Below are 18,458 nucleotides of genomic sequence, written 5' to 3'. Positions count from 1 at the left end.
CATAGGAGCAGTATTATAGTAGTTATATTCTTCTACATAGGAGCAGTATTATACCGTAGTAGTTATATTCTTGTACATAGGAGCAGTATTATTGTAGTTATATTCTTGTACATAGGAGCAGTATTATAGTAGCTATATTCTTCTACATAGGAGCAGTATTATAGTAGTTATATTCTTGTACATAGGAGCAGTATTATTGTAGTTATATTCTTGTACATAGGAGCAGTATTATAGTAGCTATATTCTTCTACATAGGAGCAGTATTATAGTAGTTATATTCTTGTACATAGGAGCAGTATTATTGTAGTTATACTCTTGTACATAGGAGCAGTATTATAGTAGTTATATTGTAGTACACAGGGAGCAGTATTATAGTAGTTATATTCTTGTACATAGGAGGCAGTATTATAGTAGTTATACTCTTGTACATAGGAGCAGTATTATAGTAGCTATATTCTTCTACATAGGAGCAGTATTATACCGTAGTAGTTATATTCTTGTACATAAGAGCAGTATTATAGTAGTTATATTCTTGTACATAGGAGCAGTATTATAGTAGTTATATTCGTGTACATAGGAGCAGTATTATAGTAGTTATATCCTAGTACATAGGAGCAGTATTATAGTAGTTATATTCTTGTACATAGGAGCAGTATTATAGTAGTTATATTCTAGTACATAGGAGCAGTATTATAGTAGTTATATTGTAGTACACAGGGAGCAGTATTATAGTATTTATATTCTTGTACATAGGAGGCAGTATTATAGTAGTTATACTCTTGTACATAGGAGCAGTATTATAGTCGTTATATTCTTGTACATAGGGGGCAGTATTATAGTAGTTATAGCCTTGTACATAGGGGGCAGTATTATAGTAGTTATATTATCTATAATAATGCTCCTGTGTACGTTATATACTTGTACATAGGGGGCAGCATTATTACAGGTATTGTAATACATCAGACTATATACACTGACATCCTATCCGGACAGGAACCTTCCTCATACAGTTGCTCAGATCTCGCAGTTGCAGTAAACGCAGTTGCAGTACAATCCACCATATGGCAGCAATCTGTTATCTTATGCCAGGGGGCCAGGAAGAGAATCTGTGTGGGTGAACAGAAGCCGCTCGGAGCGGAGCTGAACATACAATTTACTAAATGACAGAGAGGCCGCTGCTTGTTTAGCGGATTCCTAAGTAAACACATCTTGGGGTCACTCCATGTTATACCCTGAAGAGAATATATACAGAAGCTTTCCTAGAGAGGCGGCCATCATCCAACTTTTCCAGTCCCCAGAAAAGCACTAGGCTTGTTCTTGCTCATCAGGGATATATTAGAGCCTAACTAGACAGTTCTGACAACAAAGCATCCTCTAATAGCCTTGGTGGTATACTAGCAGTCACCCAGCTTTCCTAGATACAGATAATCTAAGTGATCCTAGATTCCAGAGATATTTGGGTTGATCACTTACCGCCTCTGCTTCCCGTGTCGCACCCCTCAGAACAGCCACAATGGGATCCGCCTATGGTGAAGCGCAGGGCATGGGGAATTGGGTTGTCAGAAACTGGTGGAGATTTCTAGCCCTCATTCTCCCCTGAATATTAATGTGACTGAGCCAAGAGCGAGGGTCCCGACAACAAAGACCCCTCTGCAGAGTACCCGCCTGTCCTCCGACCGCACAAGGCAGCGATTATTACCAGGAAACTGAATGATAGAGCTCACAGCAGCGCAGAGGAAGACGCAGGCTATATCTGGACTGAGGGCTCTATTTATTTTACAAGCAGTGCACGGAGATAAGGCTGCCAGACAAGTACAGGCTGCCTTAAAGGGGCAGTGCAAAATTAAAGACTTCTATAGATAAGACAGTGGTCATACAGAAAATGCGCCACTCTTTATCTCAGGCTGTGTCTGTTACTACACCTCAACTCCAGTGAATGTGAATACCATTCAGAGTCCAGGGACAAGGCCGCAGGTGTTTCTGGAAGAAAGAAGTCATGTTTTACCTTTCAGTGGTGTCTGACATCCATTTTCCAAACCACAATCCTGCAGCCTGCCAGGAAGAAGTCACTGAGGACTGAAGTAAGCCAATGTTTTCTACTGTCTACACTCGCTAGACTCCATTATAGCTAGTTAAGAGGGGAGCACTAACGCTTTGAAGGGGTCTGCTAAGATTTGGGGTCTGACTCATTTTAAGGATCTGGGTTCAGGGGTCTAAGGTCAGTCTAACTCCTATTTAAATCAAATGTTCTCTTTATTTTACTCTAGTTGCAACCAAAGCTGCATTCAAAGAATAATAAAGACAACCAATCATGGCACTATGGTGATAAAAAGACATCTAACACCACAGATTTACATCACACCGTCTTGAATAGTTAAAAATGTTTTTTTTTTTTTTTGTTTTGTTTTTTTTTTGTAGGGGCCACACGGTGGCTCAGTGGTTAGCACTGCAGCCTTGCAGCGCTGGGTCCTGGTGTTCAAATCCCGCCAAGGGCAAAAAACCATCTGCAAGGAGTTTGTATGTTCTCCCCGTGTTTGCATGGATTTCCATCCCATATTCCAAAAAAGACATACTGATAGGGAAAAATGTACATTGTGAGCTCTATGTGGGGCTCACAATCTACATTTTAAAAAAAAAAAAAAAAAAAGTTTTTTGTGTTCCTACAATAGACTACTATACGGGTCCTAAAAGTGAACACTACATCTCGTAGAATGCAACGCAGCAAGGAATGCCTGCAATTCTGATCGATGGTCGATACAACCAAACAGCGAGCAGCAGTCAGCAATCCGAAGCCTGAGCTCCAACAGAATCAGCCAGCGAAGCTCAAAATGCAGCAAAATACACAAGTGGAAGAAACCATTTCATACATAAGTCCCCCCTCCTCCCAAGACAATGGATTCTTCCCATAAGGCATCAAACAAAGAAAAAAAAAACAAGAAATGAAAAAAAAAAAAAAAAAAAGCAGCAAAAACAAAAAAGGCAAAGAAAACAGGAGAAGAATGAGTTTCCCGGGGCGAAGGTAAATTACTGGGGAAGTGGCGGCTGATGGCGGTCAGCGAGGGGTCAGGAAAAAGCAAACACGACAGCCTTTGGCCTGGATCATTTCTGAAGTGCGCAATATTTATTCAAAGCGCCCGGGCACGTACCAAAAAGAAAACATTTTGACCATGTAGATGACGTATAGTATATATAGAAGGCAGCATGCCACAAAACAGTTATTATATGTATTTTTACTAACTTCTTATACTCCAGTTACATCCAAAGCTGCACTCAATACATAAATGGCTAATGTTGCGCTGTATTAGAGGTCCTTTCCTAGGATCCCTGCTTGATGTCAGAGTCGTGCCTGTCACCACAGCGTTGACAGCTTCCAAGAGGCAGAAGTACAACTATATTCGCAGATCTGGAAGTGACTAGAGAATCTTTTTAGGATGAGTATAAGCAAACAGAGCAAAGTGGTAATTTTTTCTAAGTTAGTGCACCCACTGAGTCATGCAGTGCACTCTAACCTGGAAATAAATCATCACATGAATCAGATTGAGAAGTGAATCAGCCGCACTCACCGGGATCATCCACAAATCTGAAGAAACTCCAATGTTAAATTTCCTGGGTCCCAACACAACATCTGCACCAGGAGACCCAACTATTGGTTGTCAAACAGACAAAAGAAAGCAAAAACCAGCAGTTTGTAGAATGCAGCTTTGGCAGTGACTAGAGAAGAAGAAATCATGCACATCATTGCTACCAGAGCTTTCCACTGAGCTTTAATTTCTCAGCAGCCTGAACCTCACTACTATAGTCAGTACTACTTATTTCAATAAATCCTTGATATTTAAAATATATATTTACTTGTTTCGGATCCGGGAAAATCTGGGTGACAACAAATATGGCCGCCGGTACCATTCCCACACTCAGCTTGCAGAGATTACTGAAGGCATAGCTCTCCTCTATTTAGCAATAGGGGAGTGAGAGATGTTACTCTGGATTACCAGTCAGGTTTGATTCTAGGAAAGCTGGGTGAGCAACTATGTAATGGAGGAGGCGCAGTCACAGAAAGAGGGATTCACTGGAAACACAAATCCTCTGACAAGACTGAACGATGGAGAACAGACCAAGACAAATCCATCACTATTCCTGTACAAGCGGCATCATCTCTCCGGAACGCTGATCCCAGATTGATCCGTCACCAAATCTACAGGATCAACCAGAGCTACAGACACAGCGCAAGATCATAACAGAGAGGTCAACAAATAAAACCCACAAAATAACTAAATATATATATACTGACACAATGAGCAGAAATAGTACCATGTAAATATACCTACTGCTGCCACATCACTAACACTGCCCCTACGTACAAGAATATAACTACTATAATACTGCCCCTACGTACAAGAATATAACTACTATAATACTGCCCCTATGTACAAGAATGTAACTACTACAATACTGCCTTCTATGTATAGAATATAACTACTATAATACTTCTCCAATGTACAAGAATATAACTACTATAATACTGTCCCTATATACAAGAATAACTACTATAATACTACCCGTGTACAAGAATATAACTACTATAATACTGCCCCTATGTACAAGACTGTAACTACTACAATACTGCCTTCTATGTATAGAATATAACTACTCTAATACTGCTCCTATGTACAAGAATATAACTACTATAATACTGCTCCTATGTACAAGACTGTAACTACTACAATACTGCCTTCTATGTATAGAATATAACTACTCTAATACTGCTCCTATGTACAAGAATATAACTACTATAATACTACTCCTATGTACAAGAATATAACTACTATAATACTTCTCCAATGTACAAGAATATAACTACTATAATACTTCTCCAATGTACAAGAATATAACTACTATAATACTGCTCCTATGTACAAGAATATAACTACTATAATACTTCTCCAATGTACAAGAATATAACTACTATAATACTGCTCCTATGTACAAGACTGTAACTACTACAATACTGCCTTCTATGTATAGAATATAACTACTCTAATACTGCTCCTATGTACAAGAATATAACTACTATAATACTACTCCTATGTACAAGAATATAACTACTATAATACTTCTCCAATGTACAAGAATATAACTACTATAATACTGCTCCTATGTACAAGAATATAACTACTATAATACTTCTCCAATGTACAAGAATATAACTACTATAATACTGCCCCTATGTACAAGAATGTAACTACTACAATACTGCCTTCTATGTATAGAATATAACTACTATAATACTTCTCCAATGTACAAGAATATAACTACTATAATACTGTCCCTATATACAAGAATAACTACTATAATACTACCCGTGTACAAGAATATAACTACTATAATACTGCCCCTATGTACAAGACTGTAACTACTACAATACTGCCTTCTATGTATAGAATATAACTACTCTAATACTGCTCCTATGTACAAGAATATAACTACTATAATACTGCTCCTATGTACAAGACTGTAACTACTACAATACTGCCTTCTATGTATAGAATATAACTACTCTAATACTGCTCCTATGTACAAGAATATAACTACTATAATACTACTCCTATGTACAAGAATATAACTACTATAATACTTCTCCAATGTACAAGAATATAACTACTATAATACTGCCCCCTATGTACAAAAATATAACTACTACAATACTGTCTCCTATGTATAGAATATAACTACTATAACACTGCCCCTATCTATAGAATAAAACTACTATAATACTGCTCCTATCTATAGAATATAACTATTATAATACTGCCATTATGATCAAGAATAACATTACTATAATACTGCCTCCTATGTACAAGAATATAACTGGTAAATAGTGTAGTTCGGATCTGTTACATCTCTTTACATATATTTGGCCACCGCTCACCCCTCACCCTCTAACATACTCACAAGACTCGGCTGACTACACTTACACTCTGTATAAGAACAAGCCTCCTTTCTTTTCCTATAGTATTTACAGAGGTCGCTGCTCATGTGACTCGCAGTTCACACGCTCAGTAGTGCACAACACAGGATACAACTGTTTACAGGTCATTTCTACTAGTCAAACACAGGCTGCTATAAGGTCATCACCCAGCTTTCCCAGTGTCTATGAGGTTTTAGATTAAGGAATAGAATGGCAGAATTATAGTAAGCACTGACACACAGTAGTAAAACAGAAGAAAATTAAGTATGCAATGTATACTGTGGGAACAAGCCAAACAGTGAGGATTGGGTGGTGACACTAATCCATAAAGAGCCCCCTGAGGCGTGGAATTGCCACGTGTGCCGAGGATAGGACGGGTCCACACATGCCTAGGAATCAGATCCTCTGATGCCCCCCATATTTATCACACACCCCCCATCACAGCTGTAGCGATTCTCAATTGTACACGTCAGCCGCCATAACAAACACCTCAGGACATGGCCCTTCAAGAAAAGTGATATCCTACCCCAGGGCCACGAGGTAAACAAACTATTGTCCCCTGTTATCAACCAAGTCATCTACACACTTCCATTAGCCTTATCTTACAGGCCAAACTTGATTTGGACCAAATTTAGAGTTTTTGCGTTACCTTATTTTAAGCAATTTTAAAGAGATCCTATCATTAAAACTCAATTTTTTTTTCTGTCTAACAAGTTGGAATAGCCTTAAGAAAGGCTATTCTTCTCCTACCTTTAGGGCTCGTTCACATCTGCGTTCATCGGTCCTTATTGCAGGTTTCCGTTTCCTGCATAAAACAGATGCAGGAGACGGAAGCCTGCAGGAGACTCTCTCACCCATTCATTTGAATGGGTGAGAAAGCTGTCCGGCCGTGCGCGGCGGTGAGCGTTTTGCGCTCTCCGCCGCGAAACCGGGTTTTATAATCCGGACACAGAGTCGGACATGCACTTCTCTGTGTCCGGATAAAAAAAATCCGGTTTCGCGGCGGAGAGCCTAAAACGCTCACCGCCGCTCACGGCCGGACCCGGTCTATGGTTTCCGTCTTCTGCCATGCAGAAGACGGAAACCATAGAACGGAGTCATGAACGCAGGTGTGAACCCAGCGTTAGATGTCTTCTCCTCGCCGCCGTTCAGTAGAAATCACGGTTTTCGCCGGTATGCAAATGAGTTCTCTTGCAGCACTGGGAGTGGGCCCCAGCGCTCAAACAGCACTCGGGGCGTCCCCAATGCTGCGAGAGAACTCTCCAGCACCGCTTCTTCCTCTTCTTTCTTACAGTATGTAAGCGGCCATTTTCTTGTGGCCTGTGGGCATGTGCAGTCAGCTTTGCCCAAGGCCTAGAAGTTTGAAGCCAGTGCCAGAGGAAGACGCGTGAAGAGGAAGTTCCTGAAGAAGATGGAGGCGGCACTGGAGAGTTATCTCGCAGCATTGGGGACGCCCCCAGTGTTGCGAGCGAACTAATTTGCATACCGGCAAAAACCGGGATTTATAACGAACGGTGACGCGGAGAAGACATCTAAAAGTAGGAGAAAAATAGCCGTTCTTAAGGCTATTCCGACGTGTTAGTGAGAAAAAAAATGAGTTTTAATGATAGGATTAGAGATGAGCGAGTAGAATTCGAAATGGCAGTTTCGAATAGCACGCACCCATAGCAATGAATGGAGCCGGCCGGCACGCAGACGTGGCCGGCATCCTGTCGCTTAACCCCCTGCATGCCGGATGCATCCATTCATTCCTGCTCATCTCTAGATAGGATCCCGTTAAAGGGGCTCTATCAGCAAAATCATGCTACTAGAGCCCCACATATGCGTGCATAGCCTTTAAAAAGGCTAGTCAGGCACCGTAAAAGTTATATTAAACTACCCCCCCCCCGTTTTAAAATAATAACCTAAAAAAGAATGTGATCTACTTACCGAACGTGCACGCTGGGCGGGCATTCAGGGTGTGTCTTCATCTTCATCCACACCTCTTCTTCCTCCGATGTTCTCGGGTCCCGTCTTCCTCCGGCGCTCGCGAACGGACGTTGAAAAAAAAAAAAAAAAAAAAAAAATTGCCTGGGCGCATGCGCAGTAGCCGTAGTAGAAGCCGCATGCTACTACGCATGCGCCCAGGCTATTTTTTTTATATCAGTGTCCGTTTGCGAGCGCCGGAGGAGGACGGGACCGGAGGAAGAAGAGGCGTGGACGAAGATGAAGACACACCCTGAATGCCCGCCCAGGGTGCACGATCCGTAAGTAGATCACATTCTTTTTTAGGGTATTATTTTAAAAGGGGGGGGGGGGGGTAGTTTAATATAACTTCTACGGTGCCTGAATAGCCTTTTTAAAGGCTAGTCACGCATATGTGGGGCTCTAGCAGCATGATTTTGCTGATAGAGCCCCTTTAAGGTACTTCCTGTCTTCTCTAGTCACTACCAGAGCTGTTTTCAAAAATTTTATTATTGCCCCTGAAATACAGAGTGTAATAGGCAGATGTTGTCAAATGACTGTTGAATTTTAAAGGGGTATCCCAGAAATAACAGGTTATACTTCCTATACTCTCGATGTAACTGCTAAATTAGTGGGGGTCACCAATTACAAAAATGGGGGCCGGGTGCCGCCCTACTCCTTTCTAAGGGATGGAGAGTACAATACTCGTCTCAGTCAGTCCCACAGGACAACTGAATTTAACAGCAGACTGAGGGGTCTCGGGACCCCTGTTCTCACAATCAGGGTTGGACCCTTGCCAACATAATAGTATAACTTATTATCCCCTTAAATGCATAACTGAAGGTGCTGTATTCTAAGAATAAATTTGATGCAGCTTTAGCTGTAACTAGAGCATATTGAGGAAACATTTTTCAATGATTCTATGAAGAGAACCATATCATGGTACGTCAGTGACTAACCCCACAGGTTTATGGGAGCAACTACCATAAGGAAAGGGCTTATATACAACATTTAAAGGGACGGTGCTCCTCCAGACCGCCGTGTTATTTATATAGCTACGATATGATTTCAAAGAAAACTTCTAGAAAGAATCAGAAAGCGGATTAGGTCTTTGAAGATTAAGGACAAGGCGCCTTGAATCATTAAAGGAGCCTGGATCCTGTTCCGCACCACCAGCCGCACCCCCACCTTGTCTTTCTAAAGGAGAAGGGGGATAGATCAGATGTCTAGGAAAATTGAGTAATAACCAGTACAGTCTCGGATACAGAGTTGGGGTGTACAGAAATCTCCCTTTCAGGGTTGTTGGAAAGCTGTGATGGAAGTCTTATAGCTTAAAACCCAGCTATCCCAGGCCCCTGAGTGACAGTGATCTATTCCCCCATAGCCATGGTTGCAGAATTCAGAGACACAGGCTAGCCTTATAATTTGTCACCCAGACTCCTGACTCTCAGTAGAATTGTTAATGGGGGCTATACTGGTTATTACCCGGCTTTACAAGACCCCTAAATGACGTCAGCTCAGACCAAATATCTGTTTTTCAATGAGATCACTGTTTTTCAAGAGTTTGGGAAAGCTGGATAATAATATAATACATTTAATTTATATAGCGCCAACATATTCCGCAGCACTGTACAATTTGTAGGGTTCAAATACAATAACCAATAATAATAACCAATATAATAACCAATATAACCTCCAATACAAACCCTACAGAGTTGTCACCAAGTCTACACATATATATTCAGTAATCCAAGAGTAGGAGAGCAATTAATGTCATTCAGGAGTCTGAAAAAGTTGGGTACTGACCAATCAACATGACCTCCATTACAGCTTGACACCCAGTTACTCAACAGTCGAATGACAAATCACTGCCATTCAGGAGTCTGAGAAAGTTGTGTCCAAACCCATAAGGCATACATACTGCAGTTTTACTTTGGTTGTCACACAGCTTTCCCAGGAACAGACGTAGCAGCTGATTGTTTAATTTTAGAGGAAATGTTCTGGAAATATGCACAGACGGGGTATATATACAGGCGTGACTCCATTCCCCTAATAGCAAGTTGTAATCCATATTTACAGAAGCGTCTATTCTGGGGTTGTCGCTGTCTGGTGTCAGTGGGTGTAGTGGGGGTCCACACAGGGTTAAAGTGAAGCTCTGTCACCGAATTTGCCTATATAACCCCTCCACCAGCAGAGAGATTCTTATGACATCATCACCATATGTAGGGAAAGTGGTGGTCACCCAGACAGGAAGTCAGGCGGATGCTTGGCAACAATATACAATATACCACTTTCATTGCCCATAACAACCAATCACGATGCAACTTTCATCTTACCTCAGAAGTTTAAGAAGTGAAAGGTGCGCTCTGATTGGTTGCTATGAGCAACAAGCCACTTTGCTTTGAGACCTGTTGAAATTTTATTCTTCACCATTCTCAAGATCTCTGCTTCCTGTCAGTGAACTGTTTACACCCAGAAAACCCATACAGACCTAATATTTCCCATCGCCGAGGGTTTGTCACGATAACATTTGTGCTGTAAACCTAATAAACTGTAACAAACCCTCAGTGGTGACAAGTATTACGTCTGTGCAGGTTTTCTGGATGTGAACAGTTTACTGACAGCAAGCAGAGATTTTAATAATGGCCGCAGGTTTTTATATTTCTACCGACCACCTTTCCATTTATTCTCTGTCCCTTCCCAATGAGGTGAGATGGAGGTTGAGATGTTTCTAGTCTAAAGACATCAGCCTCTATGTATCAGACATTTATGGCAAATACCCCTTTAATGGTAAATATGAATCTCTTAAAGGGGCGGTGTCCTCCATTATCTTTAGAGTAGATTACAATAGCTCATCTCTTAATATGTTTACCCTGAAGCAAAAATGTCCATTACAAACTCCATTACCAGGGGCCAGCGAGTGGCAATAATCTGTTAACCGTAATACATGGAGAAACACATGGATTCACTTCAAGAACTGTGTGACAACCCTCGAGAGCAGGGGTTAAAGGGGCTTACCTTTACCCCAAGCGAAAACCTTCATATATATAACTATGGAATCTGTACGCTCAGATCAAGCAATCTTCACTCCATTGAAAAGACTGATCCTTCGATTGCATTGATAAAGCTGAGACTAAACTGAGAAACTCTTACAAATGACACCAAGGGAGTGTGTGACAAACCTAAGACGGTGGGGTCTAAAGGGAAAATTCACCCGAAAACATTCTCTTGTGTTACAGCTATACATTGTGTGTGAACTCTAATCAAACAATCTTCGCTCTATTGATAAGACTGATCCTCCAATCACAAGGACTAACTCAATTAATTCAAGAATTCAACTAATTCAAGAACTGTGTCCCATTAGGTTGGGATTAAAGGGGAGCTGCAAACAATTCCAATATGGAACAGCTAGGCAGTCTGTGAACCTAAATCACACAAACTTCGCTTGACTGATCGTCCAATCACAATGATTAAGCCAAGACTGATTTGAGGAAGTCTGACAAATGGTACCAAAAACCCTGGAAGATGGGTGTTTCAGGGGAAATTCACCCAAAAATGTTCCAATATGACATACGTATGCAGTCTGTGAGATTGGATCATACAATCTCCGCTCTATTGATAAGACTGATCCTCTGATCACAACAATTAAGGCCAGAATGAACTGACAAATGTCCTCAAAAACTATGACAACACAAGACGATAAGGGTTAAAAGTTAACTCCAACCAGAAGCTTTCTGATATGTGAACACTATAGACTGTGCGCCTGGATAATATAATCTTCGCTCCATTGATAAGACTGATCCTTCAATCACAATGGTTAGGTTGAGAACATAAAATCTGAGAAATGGCATAATGAATTGTGTGACAACTCAAGACAATAGGGGTTAAAAGGAGAACTCTACTCGAAACCTTTCAATATAGCATATCTATACAGTCTGTAAGCTTCGATCATACAGTCTTCGCTCCATTGATAAGACTGATCTTATATTCACAATGATAAAGCAGAGATTGAACTGACAAAATCTGACAAATGGCGCCAAAGGCATTTGGTATCAACAACAGTGTGACAACCCAAGAGGGTGAAGGTTAAAGGACTACTTCACCCAAAAACATTATAATATGCCATAACCGTGTAGTCTATGACCTCAGATCACACAATCGTTGCTCGACTGATACAACTGATCTTCCAATCACAATGATCAAGCTGGAAATTAGGAAATTTCAAGGGGTTGTTGGTGACACCAGAGTGGCCAAATCTATAGTCGGCCAGAATTGGCTGATAACAGAGGACAATTGACCAATACCGGTTTAGGAGTGTCAATTACCACAACCTTCCAGGACATCACATCGCCCCTGTAACCCGCACCAGCAAACTGTGCCCTTGGCTGAAAATACAAAATTCCTGATTTTTTTATTCCCCTGCCGGGTTCTTGAGTCTTCGGCAGGAATGACGAGTATTTTTCTGGAATGCAGAGAGCGCGGTTAACTATTTAATAGTCAAACACTGGATGGGCGCCAGACCCAGTGACCCAACTTAACAACACATTAACACTGTGGCTTCGGAGGTGCCAGAAGTGGGACTATGGCGCGAAGATGAGGCGAGACTCTACGTGAGGGAGGAGAGAAAAAAAAAGTAAAGACGACGTGTAAATGATGGTGACAAATTTTACTTGCTGAAAATGAGAAAAGTTAGAAAATGTAAAAAAAAAATTTCCAATCAACATTTGTATTACTTTTCTTTTTACCTTATTTTTCACAGTAACAGTTACAAAATTGGTAGTTTCTTTAAGGATCAGAATACTGATGATCTATCATTTCGAACTGTGCGGTCCGACATTTGGCATCACTGCTGATAAACTGTTTGAAGGGGCTGTAGATACACTATCAATAAAGTTTATTGAAAGCTTCTGAACAAAGTTAGGGAGGAGTCTTTTGAGTCCCAGCTTCACATACTGGCCGCTGAGTGAGTGCTGTGCCCCATTCATTATTTAGACCAACACAGCGCCACCATACACAGGTGGCAATGTCTGGTACTACAGCTGAGTGAAGTACGAGACAGCTACAACAGTATATACGGCACTGTGCCGCAGCCCCTTCTTTTAGCTCATGGGCAAGGATGTCAGGAGTCGGACCTTTATTATAAGCCCCTTTAAGCGGTGTAATGTAAATATCTTTGGTCACCAGGTGGCAGAACAGGGGTTAGAATTCCTTAATACTGATAGCAGCTCATGAAGCTGCTGCAGGTGTGCTACCCCTTTAAGAGTCGGTGGCATCCTCCTCCATATAAGACTTTCCATTCATATAAAAGTATTTTCCTGCCCTGACTCACATTGTCGCCGCCGCCACGGTGGACACATGTAATTCACGTTAAATTTAGAAGTCGTAACGTTTTTAAGGGCGATAAATCTGAGCAGCTGCTGCTCTTCCAGCTGTAAAACCAGGAACGCCGGAGCCCCCAATAAACACCCCCATCATTGTAAAGGACTGGCCACAATAAAAAAGATGATAGGAATCCGCCTCCTACATTCCCGCTGATAGACTGTAACTGTAGAGACCACAACATTCTCTTCTTAAAGGACCCTTCCCCTAAATCTCTACAGTACAAGGTTATACCGCCTGTTGCCCCTGCACAACTCCCAACCTCCCTGCGTATAGGAACTACTCCCACCAGGACTGTATTCACACAGTGTACTCCCATAGTTCTCATTCTCTACCAGCAAAATTCTCAGTAATAAGATGAAATACACCGAACCTGCAAGGCGAGATTCACATCTGAGTGTCCACTGCAGATTTTTCTGCAGGTAACCGGTTTTTAAGGGGAAAGGGTCTCTTGTCTTTCGTGTTACCATACGGACCTGGACGGCGAAGAGCCACATACTAGTGTGAACCTAGCATAACCAAGATGTCTGGAAGCAGATGTGACAGTCATTCTCCTCCAGGGACAACACTGCCAAAATTCACATCCTCTTAAGAAAGTCTTACTGCCCCCACCCCCAACCCAAATACTACAGTCACTGACCACTACAAAATGTCTCAAGGAGAAAGTGGACAGCACATGGAAGGAAAGTGGTCGTCCATTCTAAGCACAGGAACATGACGGAATAGGGGTACAGGACAATGACAAGCTGACACTCAGTGGTACAGGACAATAGCAGTCTGACACTTGGGGGTACAAGACTGACAGGCTGACACTTGGGGGTACAAGACTGACAGGCTGACACTTGGGGGTACAAGACAATGACAGGCTGACACTTGGGGGTACAAGACAATGACAGGCTGACACTTGGGGGTACAAGACAATGACAGGCTGACACTTGGGGGTACAAGACAATGACAGGCTGACACTTGGGGGTACAAGACAAGGACAGGCTGACACTTGGGGGTACAGGACAAGGACAGGCTGATACTCGGGGGTACAGGACAAGGACAGCCTGATACTCAGGGGTACAAGACAAGGACAAGCTGATACTCAGGGGTACAAGACAAGGACAGGCTGATACTCAGGGGTACAAGACAAGGACAGGCTGATGCTCAGGGGTACAAGACAAGGACAGGCTGATACTCGGGGGTACAAGACAAGGACAGGCTGATACTCGGGGGTACAGGACAAGGACAGGCTGATGCTTGGGGGTACAAGACAAGGACAGGCTGATACTTGGGGGTACAAGACAAGGACAGGCTGATACTTGGGGGTACAAGACAAGGACAGGCTGATACTCGGGGGTACAGGTTAATACATTCAGAGGTGTATTTATCTTAACAAGCCTCTTCTGTGATCCAGCAACCTCCTGTGAGCGGAGGGAGGAGAGGGGTTGTAGTACAATGATGGGCATTGTGCTCCAGGTCAGCAGCTCCGGCTCCAGTACCAGACACACAGGAAGAAGTTACTAGTACTACCCATCAGGAGGCTCAAACCTTCTCATCTATTGCAATATTAAAACTCTCTGCTGAGCTGTCAGGACATGCTGGGAATAGTAGTTCTGCAACCCCTTTACATAAAAAAAAAACCAACTTGAAGCATCAAATATCTGTAAGTCCCCTGCTCACGCAATCTATGCCTACATGCTGACACTCCCCAGGTATGCCCTCTCCTGGAGTCAATACCCATACATGCCAGGAACCAGGGAAAACCGCCCGCCCCTGATCTGTGCCCAAGTGCTGGCTTGTCGAATATTGATGCCAGAGTGGCAGACTGCCCTAGATTCATGCTCCAGTGGCATCCTGTTCTAGTTTTAAACCATGTACCAACTAATTGCAAGCCTGTGAATGAATGTCCACCTTGATGCCAACCTAAATGTACAAGGTTCCTGAACCAGACCTGGCCAATCTTCTCTAGAGCTGCACCAAGATTCTTCCAGCTGCCCCACATCTGCAGGATTATGCCTATGTCAGCTGATCTTGGAATGGTATACTGAAAGTGCCAACCTGTCAAAGCCAAGTACCTGCAAAGCAGCTCCATGCCTATAGTCCTGCATCTACTACCTGGGCACATGTTGTAGCCAAAAAGCCATCTTATGACCTTCATCTTGTGCCCGCCAGCCTGCACTCTTGGTTGTGCCAGCCTGTCTTAGCCAAGCACACACACAAGACAGGCACTGCACCCACCAACCTCTTCCTCTAGTCCTGCCAACCGGTCAAAGCCAAGCACTCACAAAGAAGCTCTATGCCTTGTGCCCCTGATCCCGCCAGCCTGTTGTCCTGCCCGCCTGTGCCCTTGATTCTGCCAGCCTGTTCACCTATGCCCGTCAACCTATGCCCCTGGTCCCGTCAGCCTGTCTACCTGCCCACTTGTGCCCCTGGTCCAGTCAGCCTATCCTCCTGTGCCCCTGGCCCCGTCAGCCTGAACTCCTGCCCACCTATGCCCCTGGTCCCGTCAGCCTGTCCGCCTGTGCCCGTCAGCCTGTCCTCCTGCCCGCCTGTGCCCCGTCAGCCTGTCCTCCTGCCCGCCTGTGCCCCTGCCCGACTAATCTTGTGCCTACCTGCGATCCTGATTCCATCAACCTGTCCTCGTACCCGCCTGCGCCCCTGGTGCTATCAGCCTGTCCTCCTGCCCGCCTGTGCCCCTGGTTCCATCAGCCTGTCGTCCTGCCCGCCTGTGCCCCTGGTTCCATCAGCCTGTGCCCCTGGTTCCATCAGCCTGTGCCCCTGGTTCCATCAGCCTGTCGTCCTGCCCGCCTGTGCCCCTGGTGCTGTAAGCCTGTGCCCCTGGTTCTATCAGCCTGTCGTCCTGCCCACCTGTGCCCCTGGTTCTATCAGCCTGTCGTCCTGCCCCCCTGTGCCCCTGGTTCTATCAGCCTGTCGTCCTGCCCGCCTGTGCCCCTGGTGCTGTCAGCCTGTCCGCCTGTGCCCCTTGTGCTGTCAGCCTGTGCCCCTGGTTCTATCAGCCTGTCGTCCTGCCCGCCTGTGCCCCTGGTGCTGTCAGCCTGTCCGCCTGTGCCCCTGGTGCTGTCAGCCTATCTAGAATTCAATGATTTTGCTGGGAACAAGGAGTTAATTGTTCGTGGCCGGGCAATGGGTCCAGCGCTCCCTGTACAGCCCCAGGTCTCAGCCATTACAGAGTGGGGGCGCCTACAGTCTACCTGTTGGAGGAACTACAAGTGTCAGCATGCCCCGTCTGGCACCACCTTAGGAGTTGTAGTCGCAGACGTAGAAGTTGCACAAGTCACTTATCAGACCTGAAGGAGTGAAACAAAAGTAACCGCAGCCCGGCCACAAAGGAAACTGGTGGAAATCCTTCCAGCTCCACTGAGCAGGCAGCGCGGGGCAGTGCCCCTGGGAGCCCCCGGAACCGCACTCACAGCTGGGAGCACATGGCTATAACTTCAAGGGCAGTTCCAGAAGCCGCCCAGAGTTAATTCCCGGCTCCCTCGTCTTACCTGCCCTCTGACGTCCAGTATCCCGGGTCCCGGCAGCCGCTGCCCCCTCCCCGGTCACTCTCCCTGTTCCCCTCCGTCTCTCCCCTCAGACTGGACTCCCCGTGACGTCACCAGACCAAGCCCCTCCGCCGCTCTCACTGTCCTGCGCTGGAAAGGGGGCGGAGTTACGACGAGCTCAGCCGCGGATTGGCTGCAGGGTCTGTCAGTCACACAGGGTGAACATTCCAAAATTTCCAGAGCAGGATGAGCTGGGAAACAGGAAGCGGAGCGGGGAGGATGCGGGATCCTGGAGGGAAGGGGTGGATGGGATCTAGTGACTGAGGGGGAGGGAGGATGGATCCAGAGGCTGACGGGGACGGGATCCAGGGGGGGGGGGGGGTTAACTCTAATGATAGAGGGGGGGGGGGGGACGGGATCCAGTGATGGAGGAAAGAGGGGCACTGGGTCCAATGATAAAAGTAAGAGAGGGGGATGGATGTAATAAGAGAGGGTACAGAAGGGACTGGCTCTAAAAAAAAGAGGGAAGAGAAGGGGCTACATCTAACAATAGAGGGAAGAGGGGGGACTGGATCTGATGATAGAAGTAAGAGGGGGTGAGATCTAATGATAAAGGGGGGACTGGATCTAATGATAGAAGTAAGAGAGGGGGATGGATGTAATAAGAGGGTACAGAAGGGACTGGCTCTAAAAAAAAGAGGGAAGAGAAGGGGCTACATCTAATAATAGAGGGGGGACTGGATCTAATGATAGAAGTAAGAGGGGGGACTGAATCTAATGATAGAGGGGGGTGAGATCTAATGATAAAGGGGGGACTGGATCTAATGATAGACGTAAGAGGGGGGGGCTGGATCTAATGATAGAAGTAAGAGGTGGGGACTGGATCTAATGATTGAAGTAAGAGGGGGGGGGACTGGATCTAATGATAGAAGTAAGAGGGGGGACTGGATCTAATGATTGAAGTAAGAGGGGGGGACTGGATCTAATGATAGAGAGGGGTGAGATCTAATGTTAAAGGGGGGAGTGGATCTAATGATAGAAGTAAGAGAGGGGGACTAGATCTAATAATAGTGGGAAGAGGGGGGACTGGAACTGGATCTAATGAGAGAGAGAACAGAAGGGACTCGGTCCAATGATAGAGGGGGGATAAGATCTAATAATAGAGGAAAGGTGGGACTGGATCTAATAATAAAGAGAAGAGGATGGGACCAGACCCAAGGATAGAGGGTAAATGATGAACTGGATCCAGCGATAAAGGGGGGAGAGAGGGGGCCAGAGGTGTAGCTAGTAGTTGAGGGAGGAAGGAGGGGGGGGGGGGGCAAACCTGTACCCAACTTAGGTATACTGATATTATCACTATATGGTGCCTGTATAGAGATATATCACATTACAGATACATTTAGTGACTGACAGGTGACATTTCATCTAATCGGTCACATTTCCATTTCATTTCTCTTCCATCTGGACGGCCATGACTACTTTATCCAATCTCAGTAAACTTTGCAGCAGAGACACTTTTGGGTCCTCGCTTTTTCAGGCACCTGACCCACATTGTCCTCACCTACACACCCATCCTGCTGCCACCCCCATTTATAAAATATATATACTATCCTCTGCCCGCAACCTCATCTGCAGTTGTTGGCTTCGATAATCCGCCTATATTCAGGAAATTGCTG

General features: G+C 44.4%; 1 protein-coding gene across 15 annotated transcripts in view; it reads right to left on the bottom strand.

Annotated features, from left to right (window-relative positions):
• The window catches only part of PPFIBP1 (PPFIB scaffold protein 1), a 74,899-nt gene extending 58,031 nt beyond the window's left edge, over nt 1-16,868 (bottom strand). For 13 of the 15 annotated variants that reach the window (XM_075274828.1, XM_075274830.1, XM_075274831.1 and 10 more), the window contains exon 1: nt 16,786-16,868. The gene's annotated coding sequence lies outside the window, so the exon portion shown is untranslated. Of the gene's footprint in view, nt 1-1,473; nt 1,732-16,785 lie in introns of those variants that run through there. The other 2 variants (XM_075274837.1, XM_075274827.1) reach the window with 2 other exon arrangements.
• Between the last annotated feature and the right edge of the window lie 1,590 nt (nt 16,869-18,458).

Source organism: Leptodactylus fuscus, chromosome 5 (genome assembly GCF_031893055.1).
Source record: "Leptodactylus fuscus isolate aLepFus1 chromosome 5, aLepFus1.hap2, whole genome shotgun sequence".
Taxonomy (NCBI): domain Eukaryota; kingdom Metazoa; phylum Chordata; class Amphibia; order Anura; family Leptodactylidae; genus Leptodactylus; species Leptodactylus fuscus.
The sequence above is the reverse complement of the archived record's forward strand: the minus strand, read 5'-3'. Positions and strand labels throughout refer to the sequence as shown.